A 12,787-nucleotide genomic window follows, 5' to 3' on the forward strand; every position below is an offset into this window, starting at 1 on the left:
CCACTGGAAATTCCAAATGAAACACAGACCCACTGGAATGATCAAAATTCAAAATGCTGACAAACCCTAATGCTGGCAGGGATTTTGGCAATAGAACTTTCATTCATTGCTGGTAGAAATGTGAAATGGTACTCTCACTTTGGACAAACATCTGGCAGTTTCTTACAAAGCTAAACATGCATAGGCTTACCATAATATTCAGCAACCACTCTCCTAGATACTAGCAAAAATGAGTTGAAAATATAGGTACACACACATCATAAAAACTGTATATGAACATTTATAGAAGCTAATTTATAGTTAGAATCAACCAAGCTGTCCTTCAAAATCACCTGTGGTATAACTATACAATTGAGTCTTTAGCAATAAAAATAAATGAGCTATCATGCTTCAAAAAGTCAGAGGAAACAAATGCATATTGCTAAATGAACAAGCCAGTCTGAAAAAAAAAAAAAAAAAAAAAAACAACTACATGTTATATGCTTCTATCTATGAGACATTCTCATTGTTGCCAAGGGTGAAGGAGAGGGTGTTATAGATAGATGGTCACAAAGCACTTTTAGGGCAGTGTAACTTGTTCTGTATGATAGTAAAATGGTGAATGTATGAAATTATGCATCTGTCTTATGTTAGACAAAGAATGGAGTCTAACATAACGTATGAACTGTAACTAGTAAGAATGTATTGATTCAATTATAATGCATCTAACACACTAATATAAAATGTTAATTTCAGGAGATGGATATTAATGAATTTGCTTAATAACTGGAGAAACTATGTACGTGAAGAGAGAAGGCAGTTACATGGGAACAATTTGAATATTCTGCACAATTTTTCTATAAAAAAAGACTACTTTAAAAATAATCTGTACTAAGCCCTGGCTGGTGTAGCTCAGTGGGTTGAGTGTGGGCCTGCAAATCAAAAGGTTGCTGGTTCAATTCCCAGTCAGGGCACATACCCATGTTGTGGGCCAGATCCCCAGTAGGGGATGTGTGAGACACAGCCAGACATTGATGTTTCTCTCCCTCTCTCCTTCCCTTCCCCTCTCTACAAAAAAAAAAAATAAATAAAAATAAAAAATAAGTAAAATTTAAAAAAATAATATGTAGTAAAAAGTATTTAGAAACAAATATTAGGTTTAGAATTTGAACCCAGATCAGTGCAAGTTTATTGAGAAGAGGAAAACCTAAGTTTGGATGAAACCAGAGAAGAAATAATTCACCAAGAATACATTCCAATAAGAAAGAGTGAAGGAGAAGCAGAAGATGCAAATTAGCAGAAAGAATGTGGGATTCTCAATACAAGGGAGAAAAACTACAGGTTCTGAACAAAGCAATTTCAACTTGATTTTAATAGTGAAGAAGAGCTAGACAAGAATAATTTTTCCTTTTTAAGGATTTGTTTCTCTAAAAGAAAATAACTGGCATCAAGTTCATTTAAATGAAATAAAGAATGATATGTATGTGACTGTTTAAAATTTGGAGCTAGAGAGGAATTTGTTGATTGAAAATAATATGAAAAAGTTCTAACAACATTCTAAAAGTAAGCAAGTTTATGACAATCAGGACAATATTTAGTAGTTGTCCAAAAATTCAACCTATTTTTTGAATGGCTAGGTCTACGCACATCTTCATTATAATACTAACAGAATGAAGAGTGATTAATTTCTTTACTCAACAAAACTTTGTCAGGTGTCTTGAAGCTTGCAAACTGATTGATGTCAGTAGTTTCCTGATAAAATAGAACACCCTTGCATAAGTCCTGCAAGGGAAATGGACCTAAATTAAGCCACTAAAACAAAAATGCAATTACAAGTCTAGATAACAAAATACATAAGGGATGGTGGATTGGATAGAAAGAGGGGTTTCTTCTAAGCCACTTTAAGATGATGTTCAAGTCTTAGGTAAGTAGTATTCTTGGCAAAGGAATAGCAAAATACATCCAACACAAAACAAAAGAAAACAAAAAACAACAAAAACCCGCTGGTACATTTGAAACATTGAAAGACTACCAGTACTAGGTCTGGTGTTACATAATCCCTCGAAGAATCAGGAGTTTCTTTTTCCCTTTAAATTAATTTTCAATTGAAAAAATTTTGAAAGCCATTTGTATACATTTTCATTCTAAGTTTACTGTAAATGCTAAAACAATAGCTGTATTCTCAATCATTGTACAAAGTGAGGAAGGATTAATCACCTGCCACACAACACTGTATACTCCTTATCCCTAGTGTACTGTAAAGGAAAATAAAGAATTATTTGGAATCCTTGTATATTTTATGTTTCTCAAAACACTTCAAGTGCCTTCAAACTATGGGTACAGTCTTGTTCAGAAAAAAATTAAGTACAAACATAATGTTGAAAACTTTTAAAAAAGAAGAAAGGTACACTCTCAAAAAACTGTATTTGTAATGATTTTCTATAGTAGGGCTTTCATCAATTGTGATTTCCATTAAAAATCAAGATACATGTTTTACAATGATTTTCCTCTCTACCAGTGCTTTGTCTTTTTATACTCCTAATAGTATACTTTTCAGAGCAGAAGTTTTTCGTTTTAACAAAGTCCAGCTTACCATGTTTTTGTTATAAATCATGTTTGTGGTGTTTTATCTAAAAAGTCATCACCAAATCCAATAAATATTACCTTGATTTTCTACATTGGTATCTCCTGGAAGTTGTAAAGTTGTGGGGTTTTTTGCATATTACTTTTAAATCTATGAACCATTTTGAAACATTTACATGAAAACTCTTTGTTAAAATGAACACAATATATAAATACTCATCTATTTTTTGTATGGAAAAAATGAATGCATTGGTATTTTTGAATATTTTATTCAGAGTTGACTACAAAAGTGCAATATTTAAAAGACCAACAACTAGCAAGAAGAAGGAAGAAAATATGCTATGAAGAGGCTCAAGGAAGTTTTCTGTACTAACAAATATGCCATACACCTTGATTTTGGTAGTGGTTTCATGGATGATTCAATTGCCAAAACTCCCCTAAATGTATATAAAAGATCTTCCTTCATGTTTTATTATGTGTAAAAAAAGCTTAAGGAAAATTGAGGACTTCTGAAGAGGCTGTCTCTCAAGATACTGACCTACTTCACCACCAAAAATGAAAAAAAAAAAAAAAAAAGGAAACAGTAAGAAAAGTGTTTAGGCTTATTAGAAAAATGAGATAATTGCAGGGGGTTTGTGTTCTTGATTATACCATATCATTTTTTAAAACAAAACCATGTAATTTGGGTTGATAATAAGTTCAGAAAAGTGAACTACAGATTTCATTCAATAAACATTCACATTTACATCCTTTCCCTTTTTGTGCAACTGTTTTTTACCATTTTCTCATATTTTAGTAAAAAATAATTAGAGTCTTTTCCAGGAAATTCCATATTGTTTTCCACAGTGGCTACACCAGTTTGCATTCCCACCAACAGTGCACTAGGGTTCCCTTTTCTTCACAACCTCTCTAACACTTGCTGTTTGTTGATTTGTTTACGATGGCCATTCTGACCAGTGTGAAGTGGTATCTCATTGTGGTTTTAATTTGCATCTCTCTGATGGCTAGTGATGCTGAGCATCCTTTCATATGCCTCTGGGCCTTCTGTATGTCCTCCTTGGAGAAGTGTCTGTTCAGGTCCTTTGCCCATTTTCTAATTGTATTGTTTGTCTTCCTGGGGTGGAGTTGTGTGAGGTCTTTATATATTTTGGAAATCAAACCCTATATCATTGGCAAATATATTTTCCCATATGGTGGGTTCCCTTTTCATTTTGTTGATGTTTTCTTTGTCTGTGGAGAAGCTTTTTGATGAAGTCTCATTTATTTATTCTTTCTTTTATGTCCCTAACTCTAGGAGACATATCAGTGAAAATATTGCTGTGTGAAATATCTGAGATTTTTCTCCCTATGTTCTCCTGTAGGATTGCTATAGTGTTATGGCTTATATTTAAGTCTTTTATCCACCTTGAGTATATTTTTGCATATAGTGTAAGTTGGTGGTTGTTACCTTTTTTTTGCATGCAGCTGTCCAGATCTCCCAACACCAGTTGTTGAAGAGTTTATTTTTACTCCATTTTGTGTTTCTACCCCATTTGTTGAATATTAATTGACCATAGAGACTTGGGTACATTCCTGGGCTCTCTATTCTGTTTCATTGATCTATGTGTCTTTTCTTATGCCAGTACCAGACTGTTTTGATTACAATGGCCTTTTAATATAATTTGATATCAGGTATTGTGATCCTTCCTACTTTGTTCTTTTTTCTCAAAATTGCTGCAGTTATTCGGGGTCATTGATGGTCCCATATACATTTTTAAATGTTTGTTCTATGTCTGTGAAATATGTCATTGGTATTTTAATAAGGATTGCATTGAATATAAATTGCTTTGGGTAATATGGACATTTTAATTCTGTTAATTCTTCCAATCCATGAACACATTATATTCTTCCATTTATGTCTTAATTTCTTTTAAATATTAATTTCTTCTGAATAAAACATATCATGGTATAAGATAAAACTGCGTTTCAGTTCATCTCTTTCCTTTCTGCTTTCAACACAGTTTCAATGAAGTAAGAGAGTTCATTTATTCATTCAAAAATGTATTTTGAATATTTTTAGATTATCATTTACCTACAAATAATAACATACCATGTCACAAGTAATATAAAACCTCTCACTAAGAAATGGTGACTTTTCTCTTTCCTTCTTTTGTGCTATTGCTATAAAGTTTTTTATTTAATGAGTGAATTCTAAAGCCTATTTCTAAAGTTATAATTGGTCATAGGATGTATTCATCTGTCAAAGAAAGCATACTACTATTTGAATTACTCTTTTCAATAAAATTGGAATTATTCCAAGTTCCAACGTTTTTATTGAGAGAAGGCTACAATTTAATCATTCATACATCAATCAGAGCCACAGTAGTGATTTCTCCCCCTAGGGACCTGAGAGGGAGTCAGTGGCAATATATGAATGATTTATGTTAAAATCAAGACCAGTTAAAAGTGATCTAAAACTGCAGATTTAGAGTCACATAGACCTTGGCCTGATGTTGAGATATACCACTTTCTAACACCAATTTTGTCTTTGCTACTGAAAATATCTAAGTTTTGGTTCTCACATATATAAAATGGGTATATATAAAGCCTCACTAAGAGATATTTGTCCTAGCACAAACTGATATAAACTAGAAGTGTTTGATATAAATAGTTTCATTACATGCTTCTGTGAATGTAATATTAAAGCTGTCCAACAGATAATTTGATAAAATCTGTCCAAATCTTGGATGTGGAGATACTATGATCCATCAATGTCACTTCTAGGAATTTATTGCATAAATATACAGACATATGCACGTAAACAGGCACATATAATTAATTTTTCCAAAATAATAGTTTCTAATTGTAGAATATTAAAAATTGCCTCAGTGGCATTGTATCATATCCATAAAACAAAGTATGGTGTAGCTCTCCAAATGGGAGGTAAAAGATCCACATAATGACATGTATGTTGTTCAGAACTCAGTATGTTTGTTTATAAAGGACAACATCTTTTGTTTGCTAAAGGTGAATATTATAGCATAGATTGTGTTCCCTGGATTATAATTCTGCAATGATTTACTTTTCTTCTAGCACTATTTTACTTTTATTATTACCATTTTGGGCATTTTGGGCACCACGCATCAAATAAAAAAAAATTAAAAACATAGAATACCCTGTAATACACCAGAATTTTGTGGTTTTCATTCAATATGTTAAATAACACAGATTTTTTTTCACTTATACTCATTAAATGTGAAACTTTTATCAGTTACAGACATTAAAATTTTTAAAACATCCTTAGAAAAACAGTAAAAAGTGCTAATGTATAATTTTTCATCATTTAAGGCATGTAGGATAACTTTGCATAAATTATAAACTGAGGAAAAGAAACAAGATTCACGTGGTCAGCTGGGGGCAAACTGTCATGCTGTCTGAAATTCCACTTTGTAGTGTCCCATAAGAAAAGCAAGTCAAAGTGCCTACAAGAATGCCAATTACACAGGCAGCAGAGGAGTCAGATGCTACTGGCAAAACATGCTCCCGAGTGTGGCATCTGGGCCCTTTAACTGCCATACAGTGCCCCATCTGTAGCTGAAGCTGTTGACTCTGCTTTGGGGGAAGAAAAAACAGAAATAAAGAAGGCAGTTAAATTCTAAACCGTGCCAGGGATGGCAGAAGGCAGGTTGCAGTCAGCATTCAAATTACAGCCCTAGCCTAATTTGCTTTTTAATGTCTTGAAACTGTGTAAACACTAAACTATGTTAACTCTAGTAGCTTAGGGATGAGTTTAGAGATGAGCACATATAGGGAGTTCAGTAACTTAGGACACACAGATCACCTTAAGAGACTTGATTTTCCAGCAAAAATATTAATTTTCCTAACATTTTTCTTCTCAGAATGTAAGCATATGGTTGGTAAAATGCAATTCTCATTTAACATATTAAAATATACAATATCAAGAATTCATTGTGATATATATAATGTGAATACCCTCAAATAGTATGAAATTCAAGAATTTTCTTTTCAATTTTTGATAAGTTTTCTTTAGACAGACTGTTCACGGAATAAAATAAGATATTCATTGTATCCTTTACTGAGACACCTGAAATTTTTGCCCAGTGGAAATTTGTGGGAAAGCTTTAGAGAGCCCTAAAAGTTAATCAATAAACTGTTATTTAATTAAAAAGAATAAAGTAATTTATTTTTAGTGTTCTTCATTTGCTGTACTTATAAATATACAGAATGAGATGAGTTGTTATCTATATCACTCCACAGGTTCACCATTGTAAGAACTATTCAAGCCTTATTTTACATATACTTTTGAAAACAAGATAGATGTTGGAAATAATAAAATATAGTGGTATTGAAGAAACAAGCTCATAGATGCGGAAAACAGACTGATGGTTGCCAGGGAAGAGGGGTATTGGGGCTGGGTGAAAAAGGCAAAGGGTTAAGAAGTAACAAATTGGTAGTTATAAAATCATCACAGGGATGTAAAAGCAAAGCATAGAAAATGCAGTCGATAATATTGTAATAGCTGTGTATGGTGCCAGGTTTGTGCTTGAGATATCAGGGAGAACATTTTGTAAAGTATATGACTGTCTAACCACTATGTTATATATCTGAAGCCAATACAAAATGACACTGAATGTCAACTGCATTAAAATATAAATTTTTAAAAATTAAAAATAAAAACTACTGGTATTTACAGTTTACTATATATCAAATAAAGGAGCTAAATACTTTGTGTGCAGAAGTTTATTTAATTATCATCATAATGCTGTGAGATATATTTAATATTACTCCTACTTTCTGGATAAGGAAACAGGAAGCTTAGGGATTTAGCCAGATTTTATACTGTATGCACAGACATTCTGACTCTAGAACCCATGCTTTCTTTTTCATTCTTCCTTGCTCTCTCTTTCTTTCTTTCTCTCTTATAAGTAATAATATAAAATATAATTTGGTATAGTCACTTCAGTAATGGTGAAGAAAAGACTTCTAAAAATCTGCTCTTCTATTTAAAGAGCAATGGTGACAATAATAACAGTGTAGTGATCACTTTGTAATGTATGTAAATATCAACTCTCTGTTATATACCTGAAACTAATATAATGTTATAAATCAATTATACTCCAATAAAAAATCCACAAATGAACTAAAAAAAAGAACACTGGCAAACATAGTTGAAATTAACTTTTTCAGAACTCTGGGGATAAACTAAAGGCTTGCAAAAATCTGAGGGTTTATTCAAGAAAAAATGGCTGAATCTCATATGCATAGTCAGTTTGGTGGTGGTTCAATTTGCTATATTCTCATCTTCCTCTCCCTAGCTCTTTAATAGCCTTGAAAACAACAGCATTACAATAATGGCATTTGTAAAACCAGCAGCCTTGCAGCCACTGAGGGGGCAGTTTTGGTTTAGAGCTCATACAAAAGATTTTTCCCTGAGAATGTCACTATTTCATTGGTCTGGCAGCTTGCTGAAAAGCTGCATCCTCAGGAATTGACTGCATTTGACCTGACTCAAACCTAACTATTCAAAATGCCTGTGAAGATTCACCAACAACAATAAGAGGCAATTGCTTAACCTTGCAGCTGCTTGAAGTGGCAACTCCAGTTGAGGTTAACAAGAGACCAATTAATATAATTAAAGGTAAAAGCTTGGAATGAGATGTTCACAGAGGTCTTAGAAAAGATAAAAATATTCCTGGGAAACTAGACAGCAACGTAAGATCTAATCATGGGTCTAAGAAAGACATGGAAAGAGCATAATCTCTTCTGTCTGACTGAACCTGAGGCTTAGTGTAAGCAGGCAATAAAGAGGAAGACAAAGTTATAACCTGCCTGGCTGAGTGTTGACTACATTCTTTCATGTGGACAAATTATTCCCTGAGAAGAAGCTGGAAACTTATTTGTTAAAGGAAATTAAGAAAATATCTGTTAACTCATTAGCTGACAACTAGGGTAGCCAAGCAGAGACTACACTAACCATACTTGACAAAAAATATATAATTTATAGAACTATTCCAGTATTCCAGGGAAATCATTAGACAAACAAACGAACAGAAACAGTAACAGCTGGAAAGTAGCAGGTTCTGACTTCCAGACTTGCCACATTATATTATGTAAAAGATCAAGTGTTCATAAAAAATACATCATGTAAAAACAGAAAATTATGGCCCACACATTGGACTAAATGCAATAAATTGAAACTGTCCCTAAGGAAGCCTGGGTATTGGAGTTACTTGACAAAAATGATTAAATCAGATATAATACATATGCCACTAAATTCAATAACCTAGAAGAAATGGACATGTTCTTAGAAATCTTTCCGAGACTGCATCATGAAGAACTAGAAAATCTAAATAGACTAATCAACAGTGAGGAAATTAAAACAACCTCAACCCTGGCTGGTGTGGCTCAGTGGATTTAGTGCCAGTCTGTGAACCAAAGAATCACCAGTTCGATTCCCAGTCTAGGGCACATGCCTGGGTGGCTGTCAGGCCAGGTCCCCAGTAGGGGGTGTGTGAGAGGCAACAACACATTGATGTTTCTCTCCCTCTCTTTCTCCTTTCCTTCCCCTCTCTAAAAATAAATAAATAAAATATTAAAAAAATAAAATATAATAAATCAACCTCAAAAAGCTCCCAAAAAGTAAAAGTCCAAAACCAGATGATTTTACTACAGAATTCAAAGAAGATTTAACACCCATTCTTCTCAAATACTTCCAAAAAATGAAGAAAAGTCAATACTTCCTAACATATTTTGTGAGGCCAACATTACCCTGATATCAAAACCTAGCAAGGATAACAAAAAGAGATATAATTAAAGATCAATATCTCTGATGAATACAAACAAAAAAATCCTTAAAAATTTACTAGCAGATCTAATACAATAATGCATAAAAAAGATAATGCAAAACATTGAAACATCAAGTGGGATTCATTCCAGGACAAAGGAATGATTCGACATACACAAATGGATCACTGTGATATACTACTTTAACAAAATAAAGGGTACTACTTCATACTGCAAAGTGACAAAAATCAAAATATCATGGTATTGGCAGAAGAGACACAAACTAATAGAACAGAATTGAGAACCTGGAAATAAATCATACATGTGTGGACAAATAATCTGCAACAAAGGAGCAAAAAACATACAATGGTAAAGGAGGTCAAATATATAGTGATGGAAGGAGATGTGACTTTGGGTAGTAAACACACAATGAAATATACAGATAATATATTATAGAATCACACTCTTAAAACCTATATGATTTAATTAATAAATATTACCCCAATAAATTTAATAAAAAAGAATATTGTAAGGAATAAAAAATTATAACTAATAAATGAGTGTAGAATATATGATCAATATATAAAAATCAGTAATATTTCTACATATTAGGGGGAAACCCCAAAATGGAATTAATAGAAAATTCCATTCATAATTAGCATCAAAATGAATCAAATTTAACAAGAAAGTAATACATATTAAAAACTATTAACATGTTTAAAAATTAAAGAAGTCATAAATAAGTGGAAAGATATTTCATGAACATGTATTGAAAAACTTACTATTATTAACATGGAAATATTTTCCAAATTTATCTCCAGTTGAATGTAATCTTTATCTAAATCTCAGTTACCTACTTTTATGGAAATTAACAAACTTATATTAAAATTTAGACAGAAATACAAGGGTATCAGCAGAGCCTAAACAATCTTAAAATTAAAAATAAAGAAAACTTAGGACATACATCCTAATTTCAAAATTACTAACAGCCACAATAATAGAGAGTGGTATTTAAATAAGGATAGACATAGATCAATGGAATGAAATTGAGAGTCCAGAAACAATCTGATACATTTCTGTTCAAATGATTTTAAGGATGCCAAGACAATTTAATATGGAAAAAAAATTTTTTTTAGGAAATGATGCTAGAACAAAATGATATCTACATGTAAATAAATGAAGTTGAAACCTTGCAACCTGGATTAAGCAATAGTTTGTTAGATATGACATTAAACACAGTAGTGTCAAAAAAACAAAACTTAGATCAACTGATCTTCATCAAAGCTAAAATTGTGCTTCAAAGGGCACCATCAAGAAAGTGAAAACTTAACCCACAGAATGAGAAAATATTTGCAAATCATCTCTTATAAGCAACCTGTCTCCAAAACATGTGAAGAAATTCTCACAACTCAGTAATTAAAATACAAACAACACAATTCATGATGAGAAAAATTTAAAGATAGATTTCTTCAAAGAATATACACAGATAATGAAGGAGCACATCTTAAGGTGGTACATAGGAAGATGGTTAATATCACACTAACTGTGACAGCTGTAATAAAAAGGCATCAATAAGTACTGACAAGTGTGTAGAGAAAAAAAATCCTCATACATTACTGGTGAGATTGCAAAATAGTGCATCCACTTAGGAAAAGAGTTCAAAAGTTCCTTAAATGTAGAATTACCACGTGATCCAGTAATTCCACTACTATTTATACATTCAAAAGACAACATCCAGGACATCCAAGAGCTATCCGGGTACTAAAAGCTAGGTTTACATCTAGGACTTGGTGTTCTGTTGAACATTTCAACAAACAATTTTGCAGAATATCAATATGAGACAGGGTTATTCTGCAGTCCTGATGAATCATAATGAAAACATGTCTACCCTATAATCATATCGGAATATGACAAAAACATGAACATTATACCACAAAAACTCACCAATCCTGGCTAGTATAAATGATTGCTACCTCTTTAAAAATTTAGGCTTCACTTCTGTCTAGTCTTCTATTCTTTTAGATAAGATTTGTTATGAACCCAATCATAGAATTCTTTTCACTTTCTGACAATATCTTATCTAAGTCAAAGTCCCACTTTCTTAAACCTTTCCTCAAATTATAGGTCATAAACTCAAACTAATTTCTTTCCAGCACCCTTTTACTGAGATGCCCCATGGATTTACAGAGTGTGTGTCTTCCTCTCAATAATGAATTATAAACCCAGTATGTACAACTAAAGGTGTGTTGCTGCTGGTGTTTGTCTGGATGTGATTGGCAGTGTAAGTACACACACACGTGGGAATGCAAAAATGAATTACTTTTAGTGATTAAGAAAGAGCCAAATGTTAAAATGAATGTATCAGAGTCTCTGACAACAAACTGGGAAATTCATATTCTATATTGTAAGTTAAAATTAATGAAGTTAGTTAGGGAAAACAAAATAAACATAGATATCTTTAAAACTTTTCCTTCTAGCCCAACAAATGTTGATTCTCTTACTGTGTAGACAAGCAGTTAATATTAATTTGTGATATATCCGTATGTGAATATCACAAAAATAGCTGTATTTTTAGGTTTTTGTCTATTTTAAACTAATAGTAACTCTTAGCATTGTGAGATTTTTTTATATTATCAAGGTTTTTCATTTGTTCTTCCTGACATTGAAATATCAATATGAATATTGTCAGCTTTTTCAGAGTTATTCTTTAATGGAATAAACTGAAAACTATGACATTACTAGTCTGGGTCTTAAATCCCATTTCAGTCACCAAATGTGAGAAACATTTGTAAAAACTGTTACATGTTTCAGATGATCCAGAATTCTCAATGGTAATCACAAAGCAAAAGAAAGTTTATGAATTATTTTGGAAGATATCTTTAAATTGCTTTGATTTGTCTCTAAAATCATCTATATATATTTGTATTCATTTAATCTGCTCTAGGACAAGATTCTGTTGCACTCCTGTGGCATTACACTTGGTTTTGCACCCCTTTGAGAAACACTGTGCATACCAAAAAAGTCAAAGAATAATTTAACCAATACATATTTAGTTATTAAACTTTTGAAATATCAATAGCTACCCCAAATTTATATTTAGAGTTTCTTTAAACTTCTCATCTAAAACCTAACTAATATAATTTAATATGAGAATGTGGGTTATCTATGTTGTAAAATCTATCAGTAACTTGACTAAAGCAATCCAACCTCACTATAATCTCTAAGCAACAAAGATTAATTCTCCAGACCCACTAAGGAGTCATATTGTGGTACTTGCATAGCATGGATGGAATGGACTAAAACAAAGGCTGAGACAGCCAAAACATGCTTTGAAGAAGTAAATTGTACTTGTCACATGTGCCACATCTGGAAATTGCATTTACAAATTAAAATGTGCTTCTTTATTATTTGAGATATACTTAATGTTTAAAATGTATATTTA

General features: G+C 32.2%; 1 protein-coding gene across 1 annotated transcript in view; it reads right to left on the bottom strand.

The window, feature by feature from the left end:
• LOC118499947 (protein eyes shut homolog) overlaps positions 1-12,787 on the bottom strand; it is a 145,330-nt gene that overhangs the window by 43,922 nt on the left and 88,621 nt on the right. The gene's annotated exons all lie outside the window — the stretch shown is intronic.

Source organism: Phyllostomus discolor, chromosome 4, assembly GCF_004126475.2.
Source record: "Phyllostomus discolor isolate MPI-MPIP mPhyDis1 chromosome 4, mPhyDis1.pri.v3, whole genome shotgun sequence".
Lineage (NCBI taxonomy): Eukaryota > Metazoa > Chordata > Mammalia > Chiroptera > Phyllostomidae > Phyllostomus > Phyllostomus discolor.